The sequence below is a fragment of the Coenobita brevimanus genome, chromosome 60, assembly GCF_032717465.1.
Source record: "Coenobita brevimanus isolate Jiangsu-jjx chromosome 60, ASM3271746v2, whole genome shotgun sequence".
NCBI lineage: Eukaryota > Metazoa > Arthropoda > Malacostraca > Decapoda > Coenobitidae > Coenobita > Coenobita brevimanus.
In genome coordinates this window covers 39,808,610-39,823,609 of record NC_137013.1, presented here as the reverse complement: position 1 = coordinate 39,823,609, position 15,000 = coordinate 39,808,610, and the positions used below count along the sequence as shown (strand labels likewise).

Sequence of the window (15,000 nt, the reverse complement as noted above, 5' to 3'; positions counted from 1 at the left end):
CACACGAAGTCTCCATTATCAACTACGTGACCAGGCATGATGCAGAAACACTAACCAGAAAAATAATGCTCTCCAAAACCCACAGCATTATAAAATCCCCCGGGGAAAAAAAAAAAAACGAGGCCATCATCAGTACTTGGAGCTAAAAGGTGTTACAGCCTCTGACTCATTACACAAGCCTTGTTAAATCTCCGGTAAATACACCTGAGCATCTACACCCCCTTGGCGACACACAACACCCAGTATGAAAAGAAAATTATTAGAGTAGGCCAAGAAAATTGTTGTAAATAAAAAAAAAAAAGGAGTATGTTAAGGACATTTTATATATTATAATGATACGATTTTCGCATAATACATAAACATTCCGGTACATACATAATACATACACATACCGGTACATGCATAAAACACGCACATGCCAGCACATACATACCGTAATACATACACATACCGGTACATGCATAAAACATACACATACCGGTACATGCATAAAACATACACATACCAGTACATGCAGAATACATTCATATACCGGTACAGCATAATACATTACACACACCGGTACATAAACAAAATATATGTAAAACTGACTCTGTATATTCTCGCGTACCCATCACACTCTCATCCGGGTGTTCCGATGCCGTGAATAATGAGTAACTGGAGACGTGACCTCGTTTTCGTAGCACACTCTAATGACAGACTTACATTTGTTTACTTATTGTTTCAGCGTCCTATCCACGCCTTGACGTGTGGGACCGATACATCAAGGCATACACACATCCTTCACATTCCTCCCTATCCCCCGAAAGAAGGATGGTGGATTTGGAAAACTTCAGCCTACAGTCCACTTGGGTAACGTCCACATGAGAGAAAAGCAACAACCCATCCCATTTATAACAGAGAGGAATTATAATGATGATGATGATGACGATGACGACGATGATGATGATGATGATGATGATGAAGAAGACGATGATGAATAACAGTTCTACTCGACACATAAAATAAACTGATACCGTATGAATCAATCAATCAATCAATCAATCAATCAATCAATCAATCAATACCGGTATATACATTAGCCGTGACTGAATAAACAAAGTAACCGTAAAAACAAAAGGGGGGGGGGGGATAAGAGCTGAACAAAGGGTGTGGGCGTGTGTGCGGGAGGGAGATGGTGTAATGAGCTTCGGGCGAGTTATGAGGAGAGAGAAAACAATGACGGAAATACCCACGTTACCAATACAACTCCCACCAGGCATCTCTCTCTCTCTCTCTCTCTCTCTCTCTCTCACACACACACACACCATCACTACCAAAACATACTCTTATATTTTATTCTTATCTCCAGGTGTTTCATCTAGCTTAAGAAATGATAATACAGAAATGCATGACGGCTCAGTCGTCGTAACCCCTTCATTACGAGGCTTTTTCCTTGTATTCTTGCTGTAATGGACTTGGGGCGAGGCACACAGTAGGAAGATAGAGCAATACATGACGGAACTACCCAGGTTTACCAATACCAGCCATCACCACGACCCTCCCAATACCCCAGGTCTTTGGTATTAGTCTTGCTACCTTCAGACGACTTAGCACACCTTACGAGAAATACATATAGGAAATACCAAAGTCTACCCACACCAGTCATACCACGTCCTCATACCAGGCACTGCCCCCATCCTCTCATACACTTTAACCCCTTCACTACGACAGGGTTTTAGTTTTAACATTTTTTACGTATGGGGGAGACTTTTCATGGTGAGGAGGTAAAAGACGCACGACCTGTTAACTCCACGACATCCTATATCCTCTTCCTCATCCCTTCCCCCCCCCTCTCTCTCTCAATCTCTCTCTCTCTCTCTCTCTCTCTCAATCAATGACACCAAACATATACTATCCTCTCCCTTTCCTTCACTCCCTCCTATCCTCTCCTCTTCCTACACTTTTCCTCACTCCCACCCCCTCTATCTCTCCACCCTAATGACATCTGATACACATACACACGCACACTTGCATAAGCACGGCCACTAACATACATACACACACAATTGCGCAAGCTTACATGTGCACACTAAACAGAATTCCCACACGCAATGAACACACAGGGTTACAGGAAATACACACACACAAGCACTTTCTTTCATATATGCGGAAGTAGCTTACACACACACACACACACACACACACACACACACACACACTCGCTATTGACCAGTGAAGAGTTCCCAGAAGCGAACCTATGTACACACGATACACACAAAGACGTACATTCAGACACTACCCGGTACAGCACATACAAGGGTACGTACACACACACACACACACACACACACACACACTGTCTCTCTCTCTCTCTCTCTCTCTCTCTCATTAAGAGTAATTGCTCCTTAGGTAGGCTTTTATAGGCAGTCTGGGTAGCTGGGCCAGACAGACAGGCAGAAATGTAAAGTGAATGATGGATAGTAAAGAGGTAGAATGAATGGCAACAAGTAGACAGTGAATAATGAATAAGTAAACGTGTGTGTGTGTGTGTGTGTGTGTGTGTGTGTGTGTGTGTGTGTGTGTGTGTGTTAATACCTCCACATCCACTAACCATCAACCACATCAATATCCGCTACAGCCATCAGTTATCAGACATTGCACGAGACGACGAGCCTAATTTCCCCTGAACTAATCTATTCATCTATCATCCTCTCTGCATGCTATCCAATCCACTTTAATGACTCATCTATCAATCTTAATAGGCTAATTAGTATGGAAATGTGCCTATCCTTGTCTCTGATTATATGAATTTCGTTTTAACAAGACTTTTACTGATCGATAAAACACATATGTCACAAAAACTCCCCCTTTCATAACATCACATCGTTCCTGAATTGAGGTACCCATAACATTCAATATGGACGGTAGGTGTTAGAGCCGAAGAGGTGATATGTGATGGTGTGTGGCATTTAGGGGGGCTGTTGGGCCAAAATGAAGACTATCAAGTGCATACCCGGAGTCGAACACACACACACACACACACACACACACACACACACACACACACACACACACACACACACACACACACACACACACACACACACACACACACACAAAGGGCAAAAAGTCCTCTATCAATCCATCCAGCCATTTAAAGATTCCTGAACTTCTCGCCTACACAATATTCACAACACATCCATCCATCTATTCACCAGGTCTGTGTGCCACTCCATCCTCATTCCACTCATCTATTCATCATCCAACCATTCAATCAGCAAGTGTACCCATATTTCTATCGATCCATGCGTCCACCCATCCAGCAATCCATCCATCAAACTTAAATCCATCTTCCATCCACACATCCACCAGGCATAAATTCACCCATCTATAAATCCCCTTACACATCCATCACTCCACCCATCCGGCCAACATGCATAAACCCATCAATCCATCCATTCAAGCATAAATCTATCCACCCATCCATCCCCTCACCCATCCATACCCCCGAGGTATAAATCTATCCATCAATCCATCCACCTAGCCTAAATCCATCCAACCCTCCATCCATCCAGCAAAAAGTCCTGGTCGCGTCCATACAGTGAGCGTGCGCAGTGGCCTAGTTAGGAGGGCAGGACACCGCCACCCTGTCATTACCCCATCACTATATTAGGGACCAGGCACGCACTAAGGAGGGGAGGGGCGGCAGAGAAGTGGGAGGGGGAGAGGAGGCAGAGACGAGGAAGGGGAGGGGAGGCAGAGAAGTGGATGGGGAGTAGGGAGTCAGAAGTGGGTGGAGGAGGGGGAGGCAGAGAAGTGGGTGGAGGAGGGGAAGGCAGAGAAGTAGGAGGGGGACAGGAAGGGAGAGAAATGGGTGGGGGAAGGGGGACAGCAGAAAAATGGGTAGGAGAGGGGAGAAGCAGGGAAGTGGGTGGAGGGGAGGGATGGTCAGAGTGGGATGAGGTAAGGAGGACAAGGGTGGAGAGAAATTAAGCATGGGGAAGGAGAAGAGGGGAAGAAGGAGACGGGTAAAAGAAAGGAATGAAGGGAAGATAGGATGGATGGGTAGGGAATACGTAAGGAGGGAAGGAAAGGGTGGAAGGGTGGGAGAGGGTGAGGGAAGCCTGGAAAGAAAGAAGGAGAAATACAAAGGAATGAGGAGGTGAGTGGAGATTAATATAGTGGGGAAGGATGGAGGAGGGTTACGGAGGGAGGGAGAGGAATGTATGGATGATGAAGAGAATTGGAAATACAAAGAAAAAGAGAGCTGCAACAAGGTACAGGCAGGAGATACAAGGGAAAAATATATATAACGCATACACACACACATACAGAGAGAGAGAGAGAGAGAGAAATGAACGGACGAGGGAGTACGGATGGGGAGGTGGGGGGAGGAAGGGAAAGAAAGCGGTGATAATATGGGCGGAAAGACGCAGGGAAAAGCAAAGGGAGAGAGAACACAGAGGGAGAGGAAGGGAGAAGAAATGGAAAGGAGGGGGTGTCAGGAGGGCAAGGGAGAAAGAGTAGGGCAAGGTCATGATAAAGCATGGGGAAGCAAGGGTGAAGGAGGGAGTGCATGGGGATGGAGGGAGGGAGAAGAGGAGGGAGGGAGGGAGAGAGAAGAGGAAGGAAGGCAGGAGGAGGAAGAACTGGAAGTGGCAATGCCTAAAGAAGATAAACAAAACAGAAGGACGCGATAGGAATGAATGAGTCTATGGAACAAAAGAAAAACCAGGAAAATAATGACACTGGAACGACAAAACTCAAACACTAAAACTCACAAACACCTAACTATGGATAAAACTGTCAACAAAGGACAGTTAAGAAATATATGTAAATTAAGACAAAAAAGCATGACGAAAGGAATAACAAAAAAACAAACAAACGTTAAAGGCGGAACGCCGTGCAACACCTGCGTCAACAAGGAACCCAAGAACTACAAACCTTCAAAAAATCTACGGTCACAAACTTCCTAATTTCATCTCCATGGCCCGCATTCAATAAATAAATCAATAAATAAAATCATATCCCTGCCGTAACTTAGAGTTTGATATGCAGGAAGAACAAGATATATGCAAAGTTCCTACACGCCTTTTATTGCCTCATAAAAAAAATAATAAGTCTGTACATCTTTGGTCATCTTCCTTTCTTTCTGGCAACGCAAAGCCACTTATCTTTTCAACACGAGAACATACTGGCACGAAACGAAAATGACCGCAGTATCCTAGACCGACTCTCTCTCTCTCTCTCTCTCTCTCAGCGCTGGTACTTTAAGGTGGGGCAGTGTGAAGGTATATGTGCAGTCTGAGATGTGCCAATAAGATGTAAGCTACCATATGTATTACCACAGTCTTCCACAACACAATAACTCTTAACACCCTGTATATATTTTCGAATGACCCTGACTTACAAAACCGAAATACATCATCATATCCAACAACTTCTAAACACAGGATAAGACTTCACTTCTCTACAAAAAAACAAGAAAACATCACCTCTATCAAATTCGAAATGAAGGCACAAATCTTTACATAAAACCAAAATCAAAACAACCCTCCTCCCCCCAAAAAAAATCCAAGTGAAAAATAAAAGTACAAATCTCAACAAGAAAAAAAATTAAATGAAAGGACAATTCTCTACACAAAATCACTGTAAAACATCACCAAAAAATTCCATGCGAGAAATAAAAGTACAATGCTCCCTCTCTCTCTCTCTCTCTCTCAAAAAAAAAAAAAAAAAAAAAAAAAAAAAAAATTACAGTACAAATCCTCTCCACAATTCTCAATAATAAACCAATATTAAAAATTCCCAAAAAAACTTCCATGTGAAAAATAAAAAAGCAAATCTAGACACACACACACACACACACACACACACACACACACACACACGCAGATCAAGTGCAATCCTCTCCCACAGCGCATTAGCAAAGAATGTGGCCAGGGGCAGTGGGTGGGTGGGGGGGGGTACTGTTTGACGTCATAGGGCGGGTTGGGTCATCTTGCTAAATGATACCCGTTGAGAGAGAGAGAGAGAGAGAGAGAGAGAGAGAGAGAATCCGCACACATCTGGCTAACTTTTTCATCAACCTACACTAGCTGATGTATACAGTCCTTGTTTTATTACAGTACCTTATAAATACTTGCTCCATGTGCGTCGCCCTCTGTATACCTGTTTCATATGCATAGCCTAGTGTATACCTGTTCCATGTGCGTCGTCCTGTGTATACCTGTTCCATGTGCATAGTTTTGTGTATATCTGTTTCCATTTACATTATCTGATGTGCGTTGCATGTATTCTACCCTATGTACACCTGTTCCATGTGCGTCGCTGTGTATACCTACAGTATTACATGTGCGCCGTTCTGCGCATATGTTTCCATTTACACTATCTTATGTGCGTTTTATGTATTTCATCTTACGTACACGTGTTTCAAGTAATCAGCTTCTGTATACTCATTTTCATCCTATGCATATTCGCATCATGTACACTAATATACCGAACATTACCGTCATTTATAGTTCCGTACATGACACACGAGGCTAAATACGTATATACTGTACTGTATACCATGTACTGATATTACTCACTGATACGCCACGTCATCACTCTCACAAAACTGAAAAATACCGTATCGTTGTATCTGTATTCAATTTGGCATGGACGAGAGGAATGGGAAGCATTTATTTGAAGCTGCCTTTCCTTTAAAACTATTACTATTTATATTTATCACCGAGAATCACAGGAACGAAAATACAATACCGGTAGTTCTCATTAATTGAAGGGAAAGGAGAATTCTTTATATCCCTCGGTAGGCTAACTGGTAATGGTGATGACAGATAGTAGTGGTGATGGTTATGGAAATATGTGATGATGATAAAAATGATGATGGTGATAGGGGTGGGGGTGACAGTGTTGTTGGTGGCAGTGACGGTGGTTGTGGTGATCGCTGGAAATGATAGGTAGTGGTGATGACAAGTGGTGATGATATGGTAGTGATGACAGAGTGGTGACAGGTGATGCTGGTGGTAGTAGATGGCGACAGTGATGATATGACACGCGAAGACAGTGGTGGTGGTGGTGGTGGTGGTGGGTGGGAATGGCAGGTGGATGTGCCTGAGAAGGATGTGTCGAAGTGGTCGTGATTGCTGGGGTGGGAGGGTGAGGGACTGTCAAGGTCTTATCCATTTGTTTAGACGATCAGCCCCACATGGCAACAGTATCCCCCACATCCTGCCGACGACCTCCAACCTTCTGACTGGACGACTTCAATTAGCTGAGAGAGAGAGACGCCTGCTACTGAAGGGGTTAATGAAGACCGGTTGGAACTGCCTCACTGTCTCTCCAAAATTGAAGAAAATCACCTGGCAAAAACAAAAGTATCTATCTATCTAACTAACTAAATAACTTACACATATATACATACATTAACAAATACTGTAAATACTAATGTCGCACGTGGGCTGAAAGGGTTAAGCGCAACGTGTCCAGGAATCCCAAAATGAAAATCCTGAATTCGGCTTTCTTATTTAATTATCTTTACAGGGAACAAGCTTTGCATGCGTCAGCCTTGGGTTCTTCATGTCCTGCATATAAAAGATAACAACTCGATGAACTGTACACGTGTCTAGCTAGGGAGTGGATGTTTGTTGGTACTTGGTATTCCACTCGGCGCTTGACCCCCACCCAAACAACCTACGCCACAACGCACACCAACTGATTTTTTTTTTTTTTATTCTTCCTTCTACAAGACATTCTGCTCTGCTCAGGAACGTGCCCTGTTAGTGAAGGGTTCAATAATGCTGATAATGAAGTGGCTAATGACGGCTATAATCTAACCTCTCTAGTTCATACAAGTATCTCCTACATAAAATCGTCTGAAAATATAAAGAAGTAATCGGACATAACGAACACGTGTCGTTGTTGCTGCATAGGGGACGCGACAACAACAGTGCATGGCTAGTGACGTAAGGTTAATGAAGACTATATAAAACCACACCAGTTCGGAAAGCATCTAAACTAGAAAATCATCTGAAAACACAAACGAGAAAGTAAACAAACCAAACGAACATCCACGTGTCGCTGTTGTTGCATATGAGGCGTAACAGCTGCAATGCATAGCTGATGACGTACAAAAACCATCCCTTAAACTGAACACAAACCTCTCAAAACACACGAAGAGAAAGTAAATGAACCAGACGAACATCCACGTGTCGCTATCGTTGCATATAGGGAACAACAGCAACATTGCAAGTGACGTCAGATACCAAGAACCTGATCTCGTGTGCTGCATCTGTTGAGCCTCACAAGTCCTCTCGCAACTACACTACTACGGTATTCTCCACGCCAACCCAACTGTCCATAATCCCGATTCCTCTCACCCATCATACGAAATTCATACAAGTTTAGTGTACAAATACAGGAATGAATCTCTCTGACCCACCATACGATCCGAGACTCATATCCAGCGTAAAAACACAGGAATAAATAGGAATAAATATCTCTAACCCACCGCCCAACTCATACATGTTTCGTGTGCAAATAGACCAATAAATCATTCATAACTCACTTGGAAAAACTAGTATACCGAGCTTTCGTCTATTCTTTCAAGATATATTCACATACGACTGAACTGTGAACTAACAAAATAATTTTACACTGAGGAAGTAAATTCTATCTATGTATTTATTTATCTACTGCCAGACACCACAATCACGTACAGGGTGGCCACAAACAACTCGCCTGCACGTCACCCCGTCGTCTACCATTTGGCTACCCTACCTCCAACCCACACACACCCTCACTCACATATATCTCTCCACTCCATCCCCGCATCTCACCCTCAGTCAATTAGAGGCGACTGTTAAGAGAGTGTTAATGTACGAAAAAGCCCACTGGTGCGGGGTACAATAAGCAAAAGGTACAAATGCGTCACAAATCGTCTGGCCTTGTGTCGCGCATCTGCTAACACTCAAAACCCTCTTACAATGCTAGTCACGAAGAAGTGCTATAGGATGTGCAGCTGTAGTCTTTTATTTTGCTCTTCCTACTGCTGATGTTTTGCTCCTGGGGTGTTCTAGGGGTGAAGGGGTTAATGAAGGCTGCATCTAAATTCAAAAGATATCTCCTGAACAGATAATTTTGAGAGAGAGAGAGAGAGAGAGAGAGAGAGAGAGAGAGAGAGAGAGAGAGAGACAGACAGACACACACACACACACACACACACACACACACACACACACACACACACACACACACACACACACAGTCACAATTATCAGCGTGTCAGATCAACCACATTAAGGCGCCTGGTGGTCTAGTGGATCCAACACCCCAGACGGAGTGACGCCTTCCATTAGTTCCATCCCCCAAGGCGTGACTGGAGGATTTTCGACCATGTAGTGCCACCAGGGGGAGTCGTCTGGTCATTTACCCTGCATTGTACTGGATTACGGTAGCCTAGACGCGGGACCCCACGCTTCGAAAAGGATAAACTGGGGATGGGTGTGTGTGTGTGTGTGTGTGTGTGTGTGTGTGTGTGTGTGTGTGTGTGTGTGTGTGTGTGTGTGTTTATTTTTATCTGACGAAACTGCAGTCACTTCCACAACACTAATTCTAAGTCGCAGTTGCATAAAATAAACAAGTCTTAGTGATGAGGCAGGAACGAGTCTCCTTGGTTCCTAGACAAGGCTCCACGTGTTAGGGAGTGTCTTGTTGTTTGTATGCTAGTAACTCAACCTCCCCCCCCCCCACGAACCTACGTCATAGTGCTTAAGTGACGTCAAGGGCCAAACCTGATCTGGTGTTGTGCATGTGGTTAGTCTCACAAGCCTTCTCTCAAGCATATTCTTTCTTTTTTCACTTTTAGAATGCCATGCTGGTCACGAAGAAGTGCCATAGAAATGATGTGCTGCTCTTTCCATCTCTCCAGCCTGAATGTTGGGTTGTACAGATTAACAGTAGAATAGGATGCTTGTCACGAAGAAGTGCCATAGGAAGGATGTGCTGCTCTTTCCATCTCTCCAGCCTGAATGTTGGGTTGTACAGATTAACAGTAGAATAGGATGCTTGTCACGAAGAAGTGCCATAGGAAGGATGTGCTGCTCTTACCATCTCTCCATCTTGAATGTTGAGTTGTACAGATTAACAGTAGAATAGGATGCTTGTCACGAAGAAGTGTTATAGAAATGATGTGCAGCTCTTATCATCTCTCCATCTTGAATGTTGAGTTGTATAGATTAACAGTAGAATAGGATGCTTGTCACGAAGAAGTGCCATAGAAAGGATGTGCAGCTCTTACCATCTCTCCATCTTGAATGCTGAGTTGTATAGATTAACAGCAGAATAGGATGCTTGTCACGAAGAAGTGCTATAGAAAGAACGCAAAACTGAAGCGGTAAAAATTAAAATAGGAATACTGTCATTGGATTAAAGATGCTATGCTGGGATTACTGAAGGCTTTATATTACCCCTCACGTTCCGAAAGTCTCGCCAGGGTAAGTAAGGCAGGAGATGGCAGGAATAAGGTAAGAGATACGCCATTAGAGTTGGGGTGGGGGGGGAGAGGGGGAGATAAATTGTAACACTGTAGAGAAAGAAAGAATGAAAGAAAGAAAGATGAATGAATGGAAGGAAGGATGGAAGGAAGAATGAATGGAAGGAAGGAAGGAAGACTGAATGAAAGAAAGAAAGGAAGGAAGGAAGGAAGACTGAAAGAAAGAAAGGAAGGACGGAAGAAAAAAAGAAAGAAAGAGAGAGAGAAGATATCATACCAATATAGCAACAGCTTCTTTGAATGAAATCTGAGAGGGGGGGGGTTGTATTCTTGACCTCTTGAATCCGGGTGACATGCTCTCTCTCTCTCTCTCTCTCTCTCTCTCTCTCTCTCTCTCTCTATGTTGCTACCAGACGCTGTCTTACACAATCTCGAAAAGCTCCCTTGAACACTATATAAAATTAAAGGCTAAATCTATCCTCCCCCAGTTCAAAAATCTACCCCAAGCTTAATAAAATCGTCAAGGAATAGCATGGATTAAAAAAAAAGAAAAAGAAAAAGAAAAAAAGATCTGGATTTAAGACGCTAAAAGATCTTGGCAAATTCTTACGACAAGCAAACCTCCGTCGAATTCGAAGTAGAGAGGAAATATTTTGCTTTGACGTATTTTCCACTTTAAATATTCACCCTGGCTTGCTTCTGAAATATTTTGTACCTCTAAGCGCGATGATAATACTCTAAACGCACAATATCCCCTTTAATATTCCTTCTGCTTTGGAAATGAAATGCTTAGTGGCTGTACGAGTGAAGACTATAATGTAAACATGCATTTTCCCTTTTAATATCAATTCTAGTTTGGCTGTGGAATGTTCGGTATCTTTATTAGTGAAAATAAGCGTATAAAGAAGAAATATTCCCTTTAAAATTCACTCTGGCTGTGAAATGTTTACTTAAAAGCTGCATGAGTGAATATTATAGTGTAAACAAGTCTTTTCCCCTTAAAATAATGATCTGCTTTGACTCAGAACTGTTTGGTAGATGTAAGAGAAAAAACACAGTATACACCTGCAATTTTTTCACATAACAGTCATTCAGAGTTGGCTGTAAAATGTTTGGTATCAGTCGGAGTGAATAAATAAATGAATAAATAAACAAATATAAAGAGGTAAATAAATAGTATAAACATGCACTATCCCCCCTTTAATATTCATTCCGGTTTGGTTGTGAAATGTCTGGTAGTTGTGAGTAAAATTGTTATATACACAAACAATCTCATACAGGTTTTTAATTTTAAGCCTAAGTATGTTTATAAATATGGTGTCGCGAGTCGGGACGTGAGAGGCGTTTCAACACTGATGCGTAGTGGATTTCGCAGAAGAGTGTGTGTGTGTGTGTGTGTGTGTGTGTGTGTGTGTGTGTGTGTGTGTGTGTGTGTGTGTGTGTGTGTGTGTGTGTGTGTGTGTGTGTGTGTGTGTGTGTGTGTGTGTGTGTGTGTGTGTGTGTGTGTGTGTGTGTGTGTGTGTGTGTGTGTGTGTGTGTGTGTGTGTGTGTGTGTGTGTGTGTGTGTGTGTGTGTGTGTGTGTGTGTGTGTGTGTGTGTGTGTGTGTGTGTGTGTGTGTGTGTGTGTGTGTGTGTGTGTGTGTGTGTGTGTGTGTGTGTGTGTGTGTGTGTGTGTGTGTGTGTGTGTGTGTGTGTGTGTGTGTGTGTGTGTGTGTGTGTGTGTGTGTGTGTGTGTGTGTGTGTGTGTGTGTGTGTGTGTGTGTGTGTGTGTGTGTGTGTGTGTGTGTGTGTGTGTGTGTGTGTGTGTGTGTGTGTGTGTGTGTGTGTGTGTGTGTGTGTGTGTGTGTGTGTGTGTGTGTGTGTGTGTGTGTGTGTGAGAGAGAGAGAGAGAGAGAGAGAGAGAATGACCCACAAGAGAAATTAACTCAAGCACAATATCCCATCTAACACCAGACGATTTTCTTCAGCTGAGTGAGTCATAGGAGCCTGAGGGTGTTCATACCTGTACCACTAACCCTCAACGCCAGACGCTTTCTCTTCAGGTGAGTGAATAAACAGGTGGGGGATTGTGTTAAGGGAGGGAAGATGGCAGATGTAGTAGGGAGGAGGGAAGCAGTGTGAGGGAGGAGGGAAGCAGTGTGAGGGAGGAGGAAAGATGGAAGAAATGTGAAGTATTAGGGAAGAGGGAATAAAGATGAGGGTGAAGGGAAGATGGAAGTATGAGGGAGGAGGAAAGATAATGGAGGTAAGGATAAAAGGATGTATATGAGAGAGGGAGAGAGAAATAATGAGAGTGAAAATGAAAGGGAGGGAGACGAACACAGAATTGGGATGACAATGAGGTAGAATAGGAGCAAATGAGAGAGAGAGAGAGAGAGAGAGAGAGAGAGAGAGAGAGAGAGAGAGAGATGGGGAGGCAGAGCTGAATGGGGGATGAAAACATGGGTAAGACTAAAGAGGAAAAACGAATGAAGGGGAAGAGGAGTGGGGGAGATTAGGACCTGGGAGAAGGGAGGGGGATGGGGAGAGGGAGAGGATGGGGAAGGGGGAGGGAATGATAGCATGAGAAGAAGGCGTCCAGCTGTCTACCACACCTCCAACACCTCCCTCCCCCCTTCCCTCAACTCCTCCTCCCTCCCTCAACACCGCCCTCTCTCTCTCTCTCCCTCCTATCAACCCCTCCAGTGCAGCGATGCCAAACTTCCGCACACCTGTCACTTCCACAGCCCCTCCACACCCACAACTCCACCTCACAACCCCTCCAACCCTAAGTCCACCCCGAAATCCACACAAAATACACTGACACCACTCCACAAAACCCCTCCTCCACCCCAATACTTCCACCCCTCCTCCACATCCTCCCCACACCCAAACCTCCTTCTAAAAACCCCTCTAACCTTAAACCCACACTATAATACCCACAAAACCACCCCATAGAGGACCACAACTTTCCTCAAACCCCCCAACTCCCCCAATATCCACCCCTTACACCACCCCAACCCCCCCGCCTCCATTCTGCCTCTCTCGCTAAGGTGGCAACCCGCATTGACGTCATCAGCATGGCCTAAGGGGTGGAACAGGCCGGGGTACACCACTTACATTCAACCATCCACTCGGGGTGTGTAGCATTAACTCCAGGGGTGGTTTGACAAGAAAAAACACACACACACACACACACACACACACACACACACACTCAATCACCCCTACAAATATGATAGCAACCTCATAAATGTGAATAAAAGAAAAACTATAAATAAACTCTCGTCAACGTCTGTAGCCTTCGATTCGCAGTTAAACAAATGGGAAAAGGGAGACATGAGGTGGGAGTGCAGGGAAAGCATACCGTCCTGCAATATTAACACTCTCAGGCTCCTATGACTCACCCAAAATAATGCCCTTGTCTAACATCCATTGGTACAGAATATTAAAGTTGTCCTCACGATAAGAAAGTCATTTGTTCCAGTATAACACTAAGGCTCCTGTGACTGGAATGAATAAAACTGTAAGACGTTAGACTAAAGAGTATATATACTAGAGTTGTCCCGACCACTGGAGGGCTGACCTACTGATCCTTACAAGGGCAGAGGAGGGTGGGGAGTACATGAAAAAAAGAGGAGGCACGTGATGGTAAGGAATAAATCTAAATGCAGTGAGTAAGGTGGGAGGGAGGCCGGGAGAGGGAGAAACTGCCAGTAGGGGTATCACGTGACCATTGTATAAGCAGGGAGGGGACTTGCGGGGACGAGAGGGGAGGAGGGGGAGGTAAGAGGGAGGGAGCAGGGGGAACTGAGGGAACGAGAGGAGAGGAGGGGGAGGTAAGAGGGAGGCAGAAGAGGGCACTGAGAGGGGGAAAGGGTTAGCACATGTGTGGGAGCCTAGACTGCCTGCCTCTCTGCTTGGCGGCGCGGTGGCTCGGTCGGTTCAGTACTGGCATCATACTTGGAGGAGTCTCTATAGAATGCTGTGTCCAAGCCCTACTTACTGTTACTTAGACTGGGATGGACGCTCACAAATTAACACCAATACAGCATCCCTCAAATAACCAAACCTGCACCACACGACTGTCTACTTCAACTATATTCTGTTTCATCCTCTGTGCCTGGTTTCTGTCCTACAGTCCACCTGACGTCCTCTATTATTTTAACCTTTATCTTTCCTATCTGTATGTCCGCCTATCTATTTGTCCATCTATCAGTCTGTCCATCTATCTGACTGTCTGACTTCCTGCCACATGAGTGTAAACTAGCTATTAAAGTCAGAAATATCTTTAAAAAATGCCTCAAGTTCTTACCTAATCCAGTCAGAGGCGGACACCACATCCACACTCTCTTCTACATACTTTATCTCTTATCAGCTATGTTTGCCGATAAGCAGAGAGAAACACACACAGGTGCATCTGAGGGACCTGAGATAACGGGCAGGTGTACTAGGCACTTGAGAATCTTGATAACAATACAAGGAGGAGTTATATCAGCAGGGTGAGGGCAAAGGGCGAGTGTCCCTGTATATGTATCTCAAGC

General features: G+C 44.1%; 1 protein-coding gene across 1 annotated transcript in view; it reads right to left on the bottom strand.

Annotated features, from left to right (window-relative positions):
- The window catches only part of bun (TSC22 domain family member bunched), a 337,263-nt gene that overhangs the window by 269,021 nt on the left and 53,242 nt on the right, over positions 1-15,000 (bottom strand). The gene's annotated exons all lie outside the window — the stretch shown is intronic.